Consider the following 12,329-nt stretch of genomic DNA (forward strand, 5'->3'; position numbering starts at 1 on the left):
CAATAGTGTGGGTCAGTGCTGGTGGGCTCAGCTCTTGCAGTGCACAGCTTGGCTCGGCAGGGTAAATGCCTCCCCATCTGCTCACCGGGTATTTTTTGCAGTCTGTGCTGCTGTGGCTATACTTTCAAATATTGCTCCTTGTCAGTCCACTGAAATAATCCCTCTGTGGGGACTTGCACAGATTTTGGGATTTGTTTTATTTGTTTGTTTGTTCTTTTGGTGTTTTTCTGTGGCTGGCTGGTTAGTTGGCTGGTTTGGGAGGCTTCGGGGTGAAAAAAAGTGAGTAATAGGGAGGAAGTCCCAATTTCCAGATTACTCTTGATCTGGAAATGTAAGGCTTGCAAGAAAGGCAAACCAAGCTCAACTGGGCTATCTCAAATTATCTACCTTTGGCCATGAAAATAAATGTCCAGAAGAGAATGTAGGAGTACATTTTCCATTGAAGTAGAAGGGAAGACTAACAAGAACTTTAAGTAAGAAAGCAACAAGAGCAGACTTTCCTGGCTTTAACACTATAAGAATCAGGAAAGATTAATAGTGGTAGGTAAAGAGAAGGAGGATATACTTGCTAGACAATGGCTTGCAGATGAGCATTTAAACAGAACTTGTGATTTTCTGGGGGTACCTGGAACTGATCAGACCGAAACTGCAAACACCAGCAAACCATCTGCTACTGAGGACCTGCTAGAATCAGATCATGGGACACTTGCTTTGCTAAAGGTTAAAATCAGCTTTGACATCTCTGGCTGTGGTTCTGCAACACAGCTGTGCTAATCTGATGTTTTGCTGCTGAAAAGGACAACTCTCATCCTTGCTCCCCAAACCAGGGGCAGTGGGGACACCTCTCATGCTGACATTTATGTTTATCTGACCTTAAGATCCAGCTCAAGGACAATCCAGCAGGAAATAATTATTATATTTTTTTCTTTTCTGTATCTCTGTAAGGTTAATTTTGCAGGAGAAAGAAAACCACATCCTCTATGCCACAGAAAAAGAACCACAGAGCAGAGAAGGGGAAACAGCTTAAGAAGAGATGGCTGAAGCAGTAAACTAGAAATGGTAAATTGTTTATAATGCAGTAATAAGAGTCCTGGAGCGTTTAGTTTTCATGTGGGCTTCAAAGTGACAAATTTTGTGATTACTTCTAACCTGCACAATTGTTTGCTGCTTTCAGTGATAATGCCTTTTAACCTATGCTTATCAGGTGTGGGAGGCTGAATGCCAGAGCACATATATACTCTGAAGAATTAGCTGACTTGCTATTTCAAAATTAAATAGTCTTTAACAACTGCAGTGTGGAGGCAGATATCCTATCGATACAATATAATTTCCTTTTCAACCCACACTTGAAGTAGTTTCTTAGAGTACTTTGGCATGGCAGAGAATGTAACTTCTGTCGTTGGCCATAGTTATTAGTGACTTGTTGATAGTGGATGTCTTCTCTATGGACATTAAATCTGTCGTACCTTGTTCTGCATAATTCCAAGCCTGGGTCTAGAAACCCCAAACAAATATTCAGCAATGCTGATTTTGCCCATTCAGAGTGCAAGGGGCAATGAGTTAAGAGCTGGGAGAACAGAGGAGAACGTGGTCAGGTCTCTTCTCTGGGTGTAAATGGTTCTCACTGCCTTTGGGACTGATGGGAAACTGCATCAGAAGACAGTTAAAAAAAGCATCAAACCATACTAGCTAAACTAAAACCAGAATCAAGCAGGAAGTGGAAATGGTGATTTTGAAATTCCTCACTCTTCCCTTTACAAACGCTTGAATTGCCATAGGCAAAACTAAAGAGAAGAAAGAAAGTTACTTCATTGCAAATATCTGTGGATCAGGTGTTTAGCAAAGACTACATTCAGAGTTTGAACTGAGTAGTGCACCAGAAGTTAGCCTCTGCTTTGCCATACATCGTACCTAGCACCAGTTCCAGCATCTTCTCCTGTGTTCTATGAAAGTAATGTGAAGAATGGAAAAATAAGGATGGCATTAAATGTGGTAGGAGGTGTCTGTAAATGTATGTGTCTGAATTTGGGGGTATTTTAAGAAATATGGACTTTTACAGGTGCCTGGCTAATGTGCTGTGTGCTGTTCCTGCAATAACTGGAACTTAGCTGCTGCTGATGGTAAGGCATAAAGGTGTGAAGGCTGTAGTCTCACAGTCTATTGCACTTGGCAGTGGTTCATGCTGTTGAGGTACAGGTAAGATGACACTGTTTCATTTCCAAAGTTTAGTAAAATTCTCACTGTCAAAAATACTCCTATTTCTGAGAGCACAGACAGTGGAGGGGGAGGTAACATGAGATACTGCTGGTGAGACATTTTTTCAAATCCTTCCTTCGGACAGGGAAGACGTGTGGACAGCATTACCAAAGTACAGTGATAATATAAGTCAGGGCAGTCAGGTCTCTGTGTCTTGGTGACAGCAGGCATCATCCTGACAAATTTGTTTTGAAACACACAGTACCAATCAACTAACAGAGCAATGTGCAGGCCTCTTCCAGCTGCAAAACAAATGTATGTGCTAGTGTCATCCTCCAAGGGCTTTGAGGGTATTTCTCTAATGAAACAGAACAATACTGGACTGAGACTAACACTGTGTAATCAGGCTAAAACCCTGCTGAGACAATTTAATTTCTAACAAGGTGGAAAACTGTACACACCTACAGTCCCTTAACAGAGCTGGACCACCTTCTCTCTCTGGGCGTGTGATTCGCCAGTGAATTAGAATCTTGCTAAAAATCAAGTGCTCTGTCAGCATGTCTTTGCACCATCTGCTGTTTGTCTTGCAGTGTTTTGATTTGTGGGGCAACCCTGCACAAAAGGGAGTGCTTGTTGCTGGCAGGGATAAGCTCAGTGGAGAAACCAGAGTGTGAAGTGCCTTTCACATCAGTGAAAGAGGTGATATCCAAGAGTGCCATCCTCTTGGGCTCTTACATGCTTGTGTGTCCCTAAGCATGAAAAAATGTTAAATAAGTTAGAAGTAGTTCTGCATTAGTAAATTTGCATTGAATTGCTGAGATGAATCAAGAATATTTTTCAGACTACATCTTAATTGGAGGAAAACAACAAATCCCTGTATTAATGGAATATAGACATGTATAGTGCTTGTGTTCTTCCATAGCCTTATTCTTATATGGAGAGTATCAGAGAGCCATGTGATATCCTTCAGTATCCTCACTTTTTTCACCTCTAGATTAGCTCAAAGATCACAAGGTGGCTCAGAGATCCCTGCAGAATAAACATTTGCAGACTATCCTGTGTGTTTATTCTAGCAAGTATTTGTACATGAATTATCATGTGTTCATGAAATGTCACAGCTCTGTTTGCTTCTGCTGAGGGAAATAACTGAGGCACCAGGCTGAAACATTGCACCTTCGAGGACAGGAAAGAGGTGAAATGCATCCTTGACTTAAAAAATCTAGGAGACTTGCATTTTAATTCTGGATTAAATAAATAAATAGCTGATATGTGTTTTAAAACTATATTTAAGACCACTTCGCCACCCTGCTAAACATGGACTGATGGGATCTTTTTCCTCAGTATAGGCTCGTGAGAATTGGAGTCTGACTTCCATATGTAATATAGGAAAATATCCAAGTTTTTAATTGCTTCTCTGGATGCAACCTTCAACATCTATTTATTTACCTGACACTCTTAAAAAGAGATTTTTTGCTTATTTTTCTCACGGTGAGGATTCTAGCCAAAACAACGTAAGATTATGGTGCTAAATAGATTAACATCACTTGCTTATACCTACATGTGAACACAACCGTTTGTATCACTCACTGCTGAGTTGGTGTATTTTAGTAGCATTCTAACTAGATCGTTATGACTACATTTCAGAATAAAAAATGCAATAAATAATATATATAAATAAAAAATACAAGGAAATGTAATAAGTGATTCAGTCAAGCAAGAAATTAAATTACAAATGGTATCCTTATTCCTGTGTTTTATGCCAAGAAAGATACCAGTCTTCCTCACAATATCTGTAGTCTGCCTTTAATTCCTTTCAGTCAGGAAGCAGAGATTGTGGTAGCTAACTGTAAAGCTCCCCTCCAATGTGATTGTGTATCTATTTGCCACTGTGTTTAAGTATTAAGATTCATTATACAAAGCTGCTTGGTGCTACAGCAGTGTCCATAAGCAAAGCAACATTTTGTGATTTGGCATCCTAAGAGCAGTAAAACAAGAGAAGAAGCTGTGCAGCGAAGTTCTCTGGGAGTCCTTTGGTAAGAACCAAGCTGCACTCAGAGACCATTCCTTCTGTTTATGTCCTGTCAAAATCCGCTGGGAGAGTAGTGAATATCCATGAAAAGAAAGTTGATAAACTGCTCTGGACTGGGAACTTCAGAGAAAAGGAGGAAACTACATAAAACATTACAAAACAGCCCTTTCTAGTAAAAGGTCCATTCATATAAATGTGTCTCCGACTGGTGACAAGGAAGCAGAAATTTGGATGGGAGACCAGGGTGCAGGTGTTGTGCCCTGCATACTAATGCAATATAACCTGAATTTTGTCTGAGGCGTGTTCATCCCCACTGCTTTCACTGGGAGGTCACTGCAAAACCTCATTCCTTTTCTAATGTATTTCTCTGAAATGTAGTGTTGGGCAGACTCTGCTTTGTCAAAGAAGGAAACCTAAATAAGAATAAGCCTGAACTGCCAGACCCCTTGGCTTGTACATGATGACAATTTTCTCAGTTTTATTGTATATCTGTCTCCACTCCTACTCTTCAGCTTCCCTTTGAAGTGACATGTGATTGGTTATGCATGTGCTGGAACTCCCTTTAGCTGTGATAATTTGCAAGAAAAACTTACAGTGCTTTTTGCAGTATTGCTCCTTATTTGTCATTAAAATGAAAAAGTCAATCCTCTTTCTCTGAACTGGTTATCTTGCACATATGTACACAGATTTAGTATGTAATTTTGTACACAAATTTGCAATGCATGGTTTTTATGTCAGTATGTTTCATAGTATTTATTTAAATAACTAGAAATAATGTGAGTGTGAAGTGAAATTTCAGAGTTATTTATCACCTAGTCTGTGCTTTTTTTGGTGCATGGGACAGAACTACATCATATCTATGAAAGTAAATGCAAATTCAAGGCTCTGGAGGACAATATTAGATATAATTACATAGCTCAAATTTAATAGACAACCCTGCAGCAGGGCTAGAAGAGATTGCTATTGGATTAATAAGGTTTGGACTCCTTTATTTTGTGGGTTTTTTTCAAATTATTTAACATCAATTGTGGATGTCCCTTTGGAAAGATATAACTGTCTTCTGGGAGTTTTGAAATATTCACTTAAATCAATATACTGACAAGGACTCAACAGCTTGACTGAGTTTGTTGGGTTTTCTTATTTGAAATACACATCACATATAGGAAAGAACTGGGCAAGAATTGTTATCTGCCACAGTGCTGTGTGTCCACAAAATCATTAATGGGTTTAGCCCAGCCAACAGTCCAGCAAAGCCAGCAAACGTACCAATTGCTGAGTGATGTTTGTGCTTAAAACCTTCAGCTATCTTTGTGAGTATACCAGATACTTTCCCAAGAATGCACTGCAAATTCAGAAAAGGGTGAAGAACTGCACTGCATACAGGAGCTAGGCAAACGACAGGGTGGGCTGCAATGGGGACATGAGTCAGAGCAGACCAAGGTGCCCTCCACCTTCCCTGTGACAGCTGTGGCACCAGAGAGCCATGCCTGAGCTGACACATCTTCATCCACACTGTAAAGGAAGCAGACTTCTCCAGGATATACCTGGGTGAACAAAGTGCCCTGTGGTTGTGGACCCCTGCTCCCTGACAGGGAGACAGGAGCTGTACTACACACCCATGGACCAGCACTGCACCTTGCACCCCATGATGCCATTCCTCTACAGAGCCAGCACCAAAACCAGGGCCTGGACATCAACAATTTATTGTTAGGTTAATGGAAACATCAGATACAATGACAAAAAATAATTTAAATAAACAACCTAACCTGTTCTGTATAATTTTTCCCACTATCTTAGAATCATAGAATAGTTTTTGTTGGAAGGGACCTTAAAAATCAGCTGGTTCCAACCCCGCTGCCATAGGCAGGAGCATCCCACCAGACCAGGCTGCCCAAGGTCCTATCCAGTCTGGCTTTGAACACCTCCAGGGATGGGGCAGCCACAGCTTCCCTGGGCAACCCGTGCCAGTGTCTCACCACTCTCATGGTGAAGAAGTTCTTCCTAATGTCTAGTCCAAATCTGCTCCTCTCCAGTTTATACCCATTCTGCCTCATCCTATCACCACAAGCCTTTAAGAATAGTCCCTCTCCGGCTTTCTTGTATGTCCCTCTCCAGGTTTCTTGCAGTTCTTTTTTTGTTTGCTTGTTTTTCAATCTTTGTATTATTTCCCATTTGCAGGAGCTTATAACCTCTCTACTACTTCAGAACTCTCTTTCCTAATATGCCTGTGCCCTCTTGAGTAAGTCTCAGCAGGATGGCTGTGCAGGGCCAGCTGGTTTAAGGGCTTTCTTGCAAGTGCCTTGGAATTTAGTATTTTCCAAGGTCTGTAACTGTAAAAATAAAGGGCTATATTACTATGTATGCAATACCACGACAGGACATGAGAAGTTTACCAACAGCATCAATTTTCTAAATTGCAAAGCAAGCTAGCCTACTATTTCCTATTAGATTCAGCAATTGTTTCTATATTGGTTTGGCAATGCTGTAAGATAAAACTACTCTAGACAGTAATCTGTACAACAAGCATTTAAAGATAATTCTTACATGCTACAGGCTAAGTGCCACAATTTAGGACCAAAGGAAATACTTAAATATATTGCAGACTGCTCAGATCAGGCTTGTGTCCTGAAGTGTAGTAGTTCAACAATATATTCTCTTTTATAGGAGGAGGTGAAATGGTGACCAGTTACTAGTAATCCTCCCTGTACTTTCCACTAAATCTTCTTATTTCATATCTTTTGATGCATTTCAACCAGACAAAATGAAATATTCTCTGTGTGGCTGTCCCAGGCTGAGATTGGTTTTGTTCAATTTCACACACTTTACCCTGCAGTGGTCAGAACAAAAGCCATTGTTTTACTTACATTAAAAGTGTTTTCATGTTTTCTGTTCACACTTCTCTCCACTTCCCCCTTTCCTTCATAACCTGCTGCTTAAAGATAGCATATTTATTACATGGAGTAGTAACATGAGATTAAGAAGAGGGAATACTCCTGAGAATATTACAAAGGACTCAAGCTGGGTCAAGTGAGAGGCTGTGAAAGATCAGTATTCGTATGACTGCAACTGAACATGCTGAACATTTACTCCTTGTTTCTGAAAGCTCTAGCTCTTGCCATGCTACACTGTGCATTTGCCTCCTTCACCACCAGAAAAAAAGACAGTGAAACAAAATGTCCTGCCTCCTGGACGCATGCATGCTAAGATTCCCCCTACCACATGTCCGTGGGTGGCTTTGAAAATCAAGAAGCTGAGGAGACCAAAGGCCTTTGTGGACTGTGAGTTGCCAAGTGAAATGAGTCCCAGTCCGCAAGGCAGCACAGCTTGCTCAAGATGAAATGGAAACACAGCAAGTCAGTTTAAAGAGAAGGAATAACTTAAGAATACCTGGAAATAATTTTATAACTGGTAAGACAAAAAAGCTGATAGTTCCCTAAGTCCTCATAAAGGAACAGCTAAGTATTTCTAAAAGGTAACTAAGAAACCTGATTTGCAGTTACAAAAAACTGTATAAGGGGACACAGTACAGAGGGAGAGAGGACAAAGTATAGGAGCACTTTCCTGTTAAAGGAGGCAACAGTAAGGTACTAGGGGATGTTGGGTCATCTGATACCTTTTATTGGAATAAAATAAAGCCATTTTGAGAGATCATTGGCCCAGATGACTGCCTGGACACATTTTAGAGTGGATGCCTATGAGAACAGCCTAGAGGCATGGGCTGCCAAAAAAAGTTAAAAAGATAAATAAAAAGTACATGTTTGGAAATATCTAAATTCAGCCATTCACTTCTGAGAGCAGACAGCTGGAGGAAAAATAATTGAATGCAAATATATTAATATTGCAAGGGGGGAAGCAGGTGGCTCGCACATTAATGTGGAGTCCTGGTCACTCAGAGAGTCTTGCTATTTGGCCTTCTTGTCATTTCAAATTTTGCTGCATGACTTATGTTGACAAGTAAATCCTCACTTACTCTGATAAAATATGCACTAAAATGGTGCCCAGGCCTGGGGTCTCAACCATAAATTTAAAATCATTGATATGCGAAGACCAAGGCAGCAGATAACCATCACTGCCAAACCTGGAGCACAACAAATTTATCTTATGTGATCCTCTCTGCAATACTGATCCTTCTCATGCCACTGCAGCCCATAAGATACATGGGAGAAGAGGTAAGACTTGCTGTGTTGCTGAAGCTCTATTCGAAGTGTGTGCACTAGAGAAAAGTAGACCTGAGGGCTTGGCTCCAGCCTCCTGCACATTGAATAGGGTCCATTTGAAGCAGTAGCTGGAGAAGATTTTTACTGAACCCTCTTCCAGGTCAGCATCTTCAATGTCACTGGTTATTTTTTCTGCCTGTAGCACAGAACGGAGTGTTGCTTCCTGAGGGAAGCAATCATACAGGCACTGTACAAGAGTGCTGCTCTTCAAGCTTATTGACCCCTGTAGACAAAATTAACATTTGTGGTCAAGAACAAGGGTAACGATCACAGCAAGATCCAGATCCAAAAGTTACAATCTCACAGCTGAAGGAAAAGCCAAAATCCAAAAGGACTAAAATGGCTCTTCTAAGATATGCTACAATGTCATCATTCTGTAACTGCTAGGATTTCGTGGTGTCGTCAAGCAACAAACTCTAACAATACGCGTACTCATGAAGCTTCCATAAAAGCAGCAGATATCACTCTCTCTATCTCTCCTGATGGAGCTGTTCCATTTTTTATAAATACTTAAATATTCATTTGACAAGAGGGAGAGACTGACAGTAGCTTGTTGCTGAAGACACTGGCAAGGGATCACTCAGAGCCAGATTTGAGTTCTCTCACAGAGTAGTACAAAGTATTTCTCTAGGGTTTGCATCAGGATTTTTTTTCTCTGTTCCAGGGCACATTGCTGGTCAAGAACAGAGAAAGGAGGAGACTTGTCCTGTTATAGGACATTCACCTGGGAAGTAAAAGAGGTATTCTTAACCTAAGTGAGTGTTTTAACTAATGAGTAAAGTTCCTTCATGCTTTCCCAATTCTTTCAACCCTCCATGGGGAAAAAAAGAAAGTACTCCTGGCCCAGAGAGTATCCCGACCACCAAAGCTCAATCCTATGAAACATTTTAAAAGACTAGAAGTTTCTGAAGGAAAGCATATTCTACTGGAAAGTTCCAAGCCAGCTCTGCTTAAAACAGTACTGGCTGTAGTTGTTCATAGTTTAATTCAACCAAGTAAGATAGAATTCAAACCTTCATGATTGCACATAGCATCTTTAGTGAGCAGCAAATTAGTAAAGGCAGTGTGCTTTTTTATTTAAGTGAAGACTTGGTGGTTTTAAACAATTTATTTTCACTTAAACACTTATCAATGCAGTTGGGACAGACATTTCTCAAAAGGATATTTCTGACCTTTGTATCACTACCAGATGTAGCTGAAGGTTTTGAACTGACCAATAAATCCTATGATAACAGACATTAATTGTTAATTCTTTTGCTCTTCTTTGGGAAGGAGAAAGGAAGAGTGGCTTGGCTTGCTCTTGTTCCCAAGATATGCTACTTAAACTAACAGCACAACATTGCATGTGCGTGCTTTATCAATACTTACATGTTTGATTTGCCCTTATAAATGTAAACTGGTTTCAGTTTTTAAAACTAACACAATTTAATTCTACATCTGCACATCAATTTGATTTAGAGGGATGCAACTTTTCTGCTTATGAATTGGAATTCACTGAGTTGGCAGTGGAGAGGTTTGATAAAGACAGGAAAGAGAGATGAAAATTGAAAAGTCAGAAAAGAAAACCTGCTAAGAAGAGAGAGGAGATAATGAGAAAATGGATGGGAAATAGTTGTAAGACAGCTGGAAAAGAAATCTTTTGAGTGAAGCACTGCTGGCCACTTATAGATAGAAAAATGTGTTTAAAAGGGAAGACAATTACAGAATCAAAAAGCAGATCAACATTTTCTGGGATGTGAATTACTGAAAAACTGGCAAATAAATCCCAGATTTTGATAGGAAATGAGAAAAAATATTGACAATAAACCTGGAGGCCATTCTTGTGGGCATTAAACTTGTTGCAGGAGTTTCAAGTCCTGTTTCAGGAAGGGCTTAACTACACACTTGAGTTTTCTAAACATTTTGAAGGCTCCGGAAAATTCTACACTTTACTTGGTTTCCTCAGTGACTCACGCTTCTCTGTCTGTGTCAGCGCAATGTTCTCACAAGCTTTGCAATGTACTCTGCTAGGAACTGAAATCCTCTCCAAAGCCCTGAAATTACTATTTGTGCTGTCTTGTGACTTTATTTCTGAATCTGTATGTTTGTATAATACACTGTTTTCAGCTCTTCATGCCTGTGTACAGGGAGGTATGCTGTCCTTCTCCATCAGCAAGCCTAACATGCCTCTGTGTCTGCGCTGGTTTAGGTGAAGCACATAGCAGTAGCTGCACACGAGTATTAGGTCAAAGGTTGAGGTTTTGCTGTGTAAAAGTTCTGGAGACTTGACCTGAGATAATAAAACACATTAAACAGGTGTTGAGCCTTTAGTTTACAAGAAAACTTTAAAACTCTAGGAAAATTTTTGCTTTATACCACTCATAAGCTCAGTAGAGAGGTCAAGAAAATCTTACTAAAATTATGCAACAAATAAATTGTTAAAATCTCAGGCAAGTCCTGTTGGTTTTTTAGGGTGACAATGCTGAGGAGGAAGCTTGGGTTTTGAACAACGTGAAAAATTTTCTCCTATTACGAACTGTATTCTAAGTATATTGCATTTGGAACACTTAAAGTACTTTTTTTGGTGAAAGATGAACACTAAGCACAACAAAGAATTAGTTACTCAGTTTCTCATGATGTAGAACACTCATTAGTACTATTTATTTTTTGTCAGATATCATCTTAAAGATAGCAACAGTGTTAGCCAAAGACTACACCACAGAGAAACCATACTAGTTTCTTACAGACATTTAAGACCCCATCCAACTTCCACAAAGTCAGAGGAAGGTGGACCAGCCTCCTTCTTTCCATTTGTACGGAATTCAAGCTCTTGAGCTACAGAGATTTTTGCTATTTCCCTGCATGGGGCAACTCCCAAGGATATTGGCACTCCCAGCTCCCTGTCTGTTCAGGAGCTGGCAGCCTTGTCATGGCCTTCATGGCACAGAGCTCTATATTTAGGTTATATATGTCTCCATTCTCTTCTCTTCTGACCCCCTGCCTGGCCACAAAATAAAAAGTATTGAAATAGGATAAAGGCAAAATTGATCACAGCATGGGTCTTATACAGTATTGCCTTCATCCTTATCCCTTCCATCTCCAGGACATATAAAAATGGTTCTTATGCAAACTGAATTGAAACTAACTCGAGTGACTCAGAGGAACCTGCAGATTCCAAAGAACTGGAAATGAACTGAATTTTAATTCTATCAAGAGGCTCATAAATGTAGACTTCACTGGTTCTTTATTATTTTGATAATTTTTTTAATTGGGACAAAAATAATCTAAGATCATGTCTAGCACTGTGGTGCTTCTTTAAAGATTAAAAAGAAATGTTCAGACAACTGCTCACAGGGAGATACCGTTTGAAGTAGCAGTTCTCTCTCCTCCTCTGCTGCAGCTGGGTTGTTTTCAATTATTAGCAAGGAAAATAACAAGTTCAATAGATGTGGATGCAAGCTTATTTTAACCATCAGTTGACTCCTGCAACTTTCATACAAACACTGCATTTGAGAACACAGACAAGTATACACTACTGATGATTAAGACTATTGCTCATAATTCTGAATATTAAATAGAGCATAGGGATAGTATGAAGGGTGCTTTTAGACAACTATCATGAGGACTGTCACAAGACATTACCTTAAAAAACAATGTTCAATCCCCAGCTTCCACAGATGTATCCCAGTACACGTGATTTACAACCACTCAGATATAGATCTCTGGTGCCCTTTCCCAAAAGGCTACAATAGCACCTCGGTTTGAATATAATGCAGAGCAGCTGCACGTAGGGGAGTGAGATCTCCACCACATGCATGGAGAGATGGGAGAAGCTGCAAATGGAGCTTTTGTTACTCTGCCACTGCCTCTCCTGCCCCAGAGGTAGAGGGACTTGCGTGCAGGGCTGC

General features: G+C 40.1%; 1 protein-coding gene across 4 annotated transcripts in view; it reads right to left on the bottom strand.

Annotated features, from left to right (window-relative positions):
* Nucleotides 1–12,329, bottom strand: part of GRM1 (glutamate metabotropic receptor 1) — a 181,874-nt gene that overhangs the window by 19,090 nt on the left and 150,455 nt on the right. The window lies entirely within an intron of this gene.

The sequence above is a fragment of the Phaenicophaeus curvirostris genome, chromosome 2, assembly GCF_032191515.1.
Source record: "Phaenicophaeus curvirostris isolate KB17595 chromosome 2, BPBGC_Pcur_1.0, whole genome shotgun sequence".
In the NCBI taxonomy this organism is placed as follows: Eukaryota; Metazoa; Chordata; class Aves; order Cuculiformes; family Cuculidae; genus Phaenicophaeus; species Phaenicophaeus curvirostris.